This window comes from Macrobrachium nipponense, chromosome 6 (genome assembly GCF_015104395.2).
Source record: "Macrobrachium nipponense isolate FS-2020 chromosome 6, ASM1510439v2, whole genome shotgun sequence".
NCBI lineage: Eukaryota > Metazoa > Arthropoda > Malacostraca > Decapoda > Palaemonidae > Macrobrachium > Macrobrachium nipponense.
In genome coordinates this window covers 96200263-96208203 of record NC_061108.1, presented here as the reverse complement: position 1 = coordinate 96208203, position 7941 = coordinate 96200263, and the positions used below count along the sequence as shown (strand labels likewise).

The window sequence follows — 7941 nt, the reverse complement described above, 5'->3', positions numbered from 1 at the left end:
GATGATTCACAATTCCTTAATCAATACCAGCTGCTGCAACATTCAATACTGCATTTTCATTTGGTGCATGGATTGTTCTACTCTGAAACTCCAGCATGCTGCGAAACCGTCATTCTTTGAGGAGAATCGAAAACACTGGCATTCCCGAAAAGCTGCACAAAAATGCTCAAATATTAACATAGTGTGATGAAGCTTTTTCTCAAATCGAACTTTAGTTGGTGTGTATTACTTTACTCTTCTCTTATTCTGTTATGCAGTTACCAACTGCATTTTATCTTAAATATCCATTGTCTCGTCACATAAATGCCAAATACTAAGCATTCTTTGCTACTTCCTTGATCTTGTTTTTTTTTTTTTTTTTTAATTTCTATATAATTCTAAAAGTTAATTCTGTATTGATTTAATGCTCCTTTAAAAACTAGCATCTAAACTGGAACCATATCCACAGGCAAATTCAACTGAGCCTAGAAAAATATCCCTGGATTTCTGGAGCTCATCACATTTCTCAGTTTATGATTCTGAACTGTTTTCTCTCTCTCTCACCTGATCATTGTGAGAGCTTGTGTGTGGTCAATTTGAGTGGCTGTGTTCACTTTACCCGGCAATAATATATCAATAGTACGTTTGGCCAACACAAGGCCAATTACATTTTTTTTTTTTAATAATGTTAACACTGGAGTGCTGACAACTTGCTCCTGCCTGTGTTCCTCTGTTGTGCGGATAAAACTACTATAGAAATAGTTTGTCTTCCCCTTGCTTTGTTTTATTCAATTTAATATGTTAGGAAATGTTGATATTTTGCAAACACTTCACTGAGTTTTCTCTAATCGCCTTTTCCAAAGGGTAATTAATACATTCCAAGTGTACACACTCTTCTCTGTGTAAACATTAGACTGACCCTACCTATAAAAACTGTTTTTATCCATCTGGCATCCGCCTGTGGTGTTTGCGCATGGTAACACTGCGTCCCGGGCTTTAAATAATATCCTATTTTTCAAATATTAACGGTGTAATTCGCATACAGTAAATTATTAAAACACTTTTCAGTTGCATTTGTATATCCAGATATCCTTTTATTTACCTAAAACTTAGACATAGCCTAACTATTTAAAACCTGGGACACAGTGTTACCATGCGAAAACACCACAGGCAGATGGACAGATGGAAAAAAAACAGTATAGTACAGCTTACTGTTGTCATAAATCATAAAGAAGCTTAGTAACTATGAGAGAAACTTCAATATTTACCTGATTTTGGTGAAAATTCAGTTGGCAATGTTTTGAAAATAATATGAAGACTTTATGTTTTGGCATCAATTAGGTGCATATTACTCTAGTCATGTGAGCTACAGTCATACGGCTGGCAGTTAGCATTTGGTGGGCGGTACAACCACAGCCCCTTCGGACGCGGATACGACGAAAATAAAAAAATTACCACGTTGATAATAGAATCACTTAACATTAAAGAGGAATCACTCCTTCAATTCAATATTCTGCCATGACTTTACATGTTCCTGGCAATGGCCATGTAACTTTTACCCTAACAGACCAAACTTTGGTTGCTATAGTTTACCAGATTTACAAAATGTAATAAATATATTACCACAACCTTGAATACTGCTTGGTGATGTCAATGTCCACAAACCTGTGCTTCCCACTGCTGAAACAGAAACATTACATTACAATTAAATCGATCACAAAAGCTGACAAGTCTGATGTTATTATATTTGAGTAATCATCATACAATAATAATTTCTTTACAAATCTAAATATACCATTTTATTCGTCAACAATACAAATATACCTCAGCTGGAAAAATAATCAGTTTGCTCGGTACATTTCAACTTATCATATTTTAACAAATCCCAAAAGAACCCATGAATTTATCCCGAAATTTCATTATGTGAACCGGCAGACCAGTGTATTCAAAATATTTCAGACTAAAGAAAAAAGTCCCGTAGTGGTCTGAAGCTCTGGCCATGAACTGGATAGATTTTTTTAAAAGCTAGCTAACCTCTTAACATTTGGCCCTCTCGAAGATAGAAAGACATGATTTAACAGTCTGTAACATAACATTAAAACCAATATATTAGCAAAGTTGATTAAAGAAGTCATTAAAGGAAAAATAATTTCATATAAGCAATATAAGTTAAGCGTGTCAATGCACAGCAATAAAATCAATTTGGTAAAGATTTGAAAATCAAAGACAACCGCTGGAACATCTACAGTACTGGTGTGAACAAAATCTTGGTGAATACCTCCGTGAACATAAAAATTTGTGTACAGCTGATGACTATATATATATATATATGTATATAATATATATAGTATATATATATAATCTATATATTATATAATATCTATATATATATCTATATATTATTATATAATATAGTAATTCTATATATATATAATATATAATATATTATATGTTTATAGATATATTAATATATATATATATATATATATATATGTATATATATATATATATATATATATATATACATATATAATTATGACTGAATTAGCACTGTGCATTTTCCTCCTGAAAGGGCACACTTGCAGGCCAAGACAACATCAAATTTGATTGATTCAAAATCTAGTCCCTCGGCCAATTTAAAAAGCAACTTGACTCAAAAACCATTTCCAGAAAATTGGCGACTAGCCATCGTTATACCATCAACTAAACCAGTCAAAGATCCCTGCAATCAAATGATAAAATCACTATCTTTAACAAGTTATTTAGGTCATAAAAATATAATCGAAATGGGTCTTATCAGAAACAAAAAACAATTGCAATAAATTCTGAGACTCAAAAATGGTGTTAACAATTACTTTCTATATGTGTACTTAGATTGAAGAAATGACAGGCCATGTGAAAGAAAATTAATTAAAAACGATATAAACCTAAGAAATGTTCTCAAATTATTCGGGGTGCAGTCAGATCAATATCATGTGACTGTGCAAAGCATCAATTTCATCCATAATAGATTTTGGTAGTCAAATATACAGATCAGCTTTAAAGACACTTGACCCAACTCCTAATTAAGGGCTTGGAATCTTTTCCGGAACATATTTTTTTTTTCCTTTTTACCAAATGTTTGATTCCGGAACACCCATTTTTTTTAACGAAATGTTTGAAAGTTGAATGCAATGAACCACTAATCCCCCTGCATCGTAAACTTACAACTACGCGAAGTCCAATGAAGAATCAAGCAATCCTTGCTCTTACCATAGAACTACTTGATCAAGGAGAGATTCTATTTCCAAAATTTGAACTAATCAGCTCACTGAAGCTCCTCGCTTAAAATAGTTTTCCAATCATTGCAGGAATTACCGACTCCTTAGACAATGAAGAAGTAAAACTATCAACAAAATTATATGTACTACGTACCAAAAATTGATACATATACGCCTCAGCGTCATATACAACACCCGACTGGATATGCAAGACTAAAGAGGCCATATTGTGAAATTTATACTGATAAACTTTCAATAAACAATGTTTCTGCGCGTCAGAAGTGACATTTCAACCCATTTTATTCTTCACTTAAAATTATTACAATGATGCCGACACAAATCTATATAAATTTATATATATATATATATATATATATATATATATATATATATATAATATATATATATGCATGTACGTATGTATGTATGGTACCAGCCACTGACACAGCATCTAGTGTTCAGGGAATCTCCAGCGATCTCCCAATGCATTTTTTAAAACCATATCTTCGGCATTTGTTACTAAATTACAGGTTGATACTATCATACTTTCAAAGGCTATCTTAGTAAGAATTACTGTCTTGTGACAATGTCATGAATAAAATTTTCAATGAAGATTTATATAGTAGAATACTTATTCTTTGCATAGTTCGCAATTACTTATAGCCTTATTCATCTGGTATATTTAGGTGAAACAACGAGCCGCGTTGATGATCAGCTGATTTTCGTGAACAATAGTGAAAAGCATTTAATTTACTCTTTCTCCCATTATATCCAACTATACACAGTTGTTTTGTTGATGGCAAACTATTTACCAATGTCACTACAGAAACATTAACCTTGTATAAGTAAATTATCAATAACCTTAAAGATGAGGTACTTGTATGCAGGTTTATCTGTTGCTAGTCTTACATGCCGGAGTCAATTGAATTTTCCTGTCCTTGTAAGACGCCATAACATACGGGACGAAAATGAAAAAAATGTTTCTGTTAAATATGTTTTCCATAGCTTTCATGAACGACATTTTCATTTCTTTCTTTATGAACTTTCTACAATCATGAGGCATTGTGTTAATTTATTAATATGCTTAATTTTTGGATTCAAACTACAGTTTCTTCTTTGACAATCAGCGATCTGAAGTAATATTTTCAAAATATGTAAATTTTTTCTTGGCATGATTTGCTCTTACTGGTTTATTATATAATGTTACCCGTATGACTAATAACGATACTGTAATCAGAAAAACTAATTTTCTTGTTTATATCAAAAGAATGAGTGAGCACTCTGTGAACAAAACCTACGGGAAATGTTGCAGAATATTTTAAAATGTACTGTACAACAAAGCAAGATATAATTATACAAATCATATGACGACGGAACTGTTGGATCCCTTACCATGTAGGCATTAGAAGAAAAACTGTGGACGCCTATGCAGTAGACATATCTATAACTATACAACGAGACAATACACAATTTTACATCTCTAAAACGACAAACTTGAGGGAGTAATGAATCTACCCACAAATAAAAAAAATAAAACCCATTGCTGGTTTATGATCTTCAACCACATAAAAACATTGAAATAATGTTATCTCGTCTTCGAACAGGTCACAATCTTTCAACTCATGAATATCTAGATCATCCTAGATGACCCAATCCCAGGAAGCAGAAAAGCTAATCAACTGTACCTAAAGGTTAAAGCTTGTCTGCGATTGTACATTTACATACTTCAAGCAGCAACAAATGTCCAGTTTTGAAAGCGACCAATCAAGTTACTTTTGTAAGATATTCATCTTTTACAATTTATTCCATTACTACAGAGTGGTTCTCAAATTTTTTGGCATCGTTACCCCCGGCAGTGCAGTGGTGTGATAGATCAGCATTACCCCTACCCTATTCCTCTTCAGTTATGCGAAGTTATTATATAAAGGAAAGAGAAGCAGTGAAATCCATAATTTCTACTGCATTTTATATGTAGAAAATTAATTTAACTTTTACTAAAGAAAACCAATGCTGTGGGTACAACTTGCATTATTATGATAAAAATGAATCTATTTACTTCTGTATTATTAATTTATTTATTGCTATTGCTTTTAGAAAGTGCCTCGTTAACCCCTAGAATCATGCTTCATTAGCCCCATGGTGGTAAGTAACCCAGTTTGAAAACAACTGTATTAGTAAGTTGATTATCTTTTGAATATAATTTAACTCGTTGTTTACAGACAAACCTTACAGGCTAGCCTAACTTGAGTTAGAGATTTTAACTCAATAGTAAGGTATGATTAAATCAACGATTTAATAACAATGGGTATTGTCAATCGACTGTATGCTGGTTTTGGTGGAGCAAAGAGAACATTCATGTCATATCTTGACCTCACTAGTTCGAAATCAACGTATCGATGATCATGAAGGAACTGCTACAAAAGTGTATATTAATTACCTATCAGGTTCTTCCAGTACGGCCATCCCTTGTAACAGGAAAACGTTCACCACCAGCAAGTCTCTAAAATGTTGGAGGGTGTCCAAGACGAAATCCCTTTACTGTATATTATGCAAAATATTATTTCACCATAAGGCAGTTAACTGTGGAAAGGGATATCCATCCCTAGACTGAGAGAAGTTCAATATAAACTACGTGGTCGCGCGACAACAGAAAAGACAATATTCGCTCATTTTATTAATATGTTTAGATATATGGTCAATATTCCATAGCAAAGCAGTAAACCACTATAACCTGATTACTCTCTCCAGAATTCTCAATCTTTAGGAAGTTTCAACAATGACGTCGAATGAATATGACATAGCCTACTTGCTCAACATGGGATTTTCTGATGTTCAAGAGCTGGCCATGTTTGTTATTATGGTGTTTTTACGTTGCCTGGAAGTGGAACCAGTGGTTATTGAGCAACGGGACCAACGGCTTTACGTAACTTCCGAATCACGTCGAGAGTGAACTTCTCTCACCAGAATTACACATCTCTGACCCCTCATTGGAATGGTCGAGAATCGAACTTCCGGCCACACAGGTGACAGGTAAAGACCATACCAACCACGCCACTGAGACGCTAAGAACTGGTTATGGACCCTCTGAAATCGCCTTCTCTCCCTGTAAATGCCTTATGGTCCTCCATTACATGAGCCGATTAGTAAATCAACAAGTCCCTTTCGGTCCTTTATCACATACGCCGGTATTTTTTTTTATACTAGTTCTTAGACTTATTTGCTTTGTTTCTATCTCATTAGCCTAATATGCTCGGCACAAAAGACATCCTAAATTATAGGTATCATAAATATATTGTTTTCGAGATAGCTATTTACAGGCATTTTTTTAAATGTTCATACCGCGGGGCATTCAAGCAAATATAGCAATCAGACTAAAATTGGTATAATTTTCTTTAAACCATTATTGTAGTTTAGACTTGAAAATATGTTTTTCCTATGTTGTAATGTGCTTGGAACATTTCTGACATTCGTTTAATTCGCAAATGAGTAAGTTTAAGAGATAATGGAACCTCTCCTTATATCCTACAGTCCGGGGGAGGGGGGCCACAGTGGAAAAGTGGGTTTTTAGGCGAGGGTGGAAGCACAAAACGAGCAAAATACAAGGGTCTTAACCCCACCGGTACTTCTCAATAGGATCAAGGTAAATTCATGGATGATTTCAAAATGGGCTAATATATACACTACAGTCAGACCTGGCACCTCAGGTTACGCTAGGTTAGGTGTGGTTGGTTAGGTCGGAAAGTCCGAAGTGCGATAATGGCTTACAGTAAGGTTTACTCTAAAGTCTAATGCAAATTTCCTCATAAAATTACCGTCTACACCTAGGCCCAATAGTTACGTTTTAACATTCATCCCCATAGGGTTGGTACTCCTATGGTTCTCAAGTAAGAATAGACCTCTTTCCATTTGTAAGTAATTTATGTCTATGTAGATCAAGGAGAGGATACATGGAGGCCTATTACCATTTTGTGTAGGCCTACAATGCAGCTGAAAAAGATTTAAAAAAAAAATACATACCATTTTCTACAATTTCATATGCCCCGAGCTGTAATGTAACAACATTGGCGTGTTCATTTGATGTGTAGTTGTAAATGCCATTAGAACTATGACCGTGGCCCTTGTGCTCGGAGACGCAACAATACCTTACTCGAAAGTAACGTCAAAGTCGTCAATGCGACTGACTCGGGCAGCCGCCAGGAAGGTATCAGGCTGACCGTGCAGAGTGACGAGGACGACTGACTCTGAGTGACCAGGGCTGCCAGAAAGCCAGATTTCCACACTAAGGAAATCCACACTCGGTCTCAGACAGTTGCCAGTTATGCAATATATTCGACTTTATCGAACTCTGAGGAATGTAAAAATTGTTTAACATGATCTTGTAAGTGCTCAAAACTTAGCAGTATGAATTCCCAGCCAGTAGTTTTTTTTTTTTTTTTTTTTTATAAATAAGGATAGACAATAACCCTTTCCGTATTTAGCTCATATTGTTTAAACATTAAGTAGATTTTTATTGTTTTGTTATGAGGGTAAAAGAAGCCAAACTTCTCAACAACAGTCGGTACTCTTTTAATATGATGATGAAAAACTGCAATGAAACTTATTTAATTTGACGATGAAAAAAGTAACATAGGTGTTTCACAACAAGTTTATATATATAAGGCATCATCGTAATGAAATATAACGATAAATTTATGATGATGTT

At 34.3% G+C, this 7941-nt stretch overlaps 1 long non-coding RNA gene across 1 annotated transcript; it reads right to left on the bottom strand.

The window, feature by feature from the left end:
• Positions 1 to 341: 341 nt before the first annotated feature.
• Positions 342 to 7504, bottom strand: LOC135216385 (uncharacterized). The gene is made up of 2 exons (XR_010314870.1): positions 7257 to 7504; positions 342 to 1659 (listed from the first exon to the last, which is right to left on the bottom strand). It is a non-coding gene; the product is annotated as an uncharacterized LOC135216385 (long non-coding RNA).
• Between the last annotated feature and the right edge of the window lie 437 nt (positions 7505 to 7941).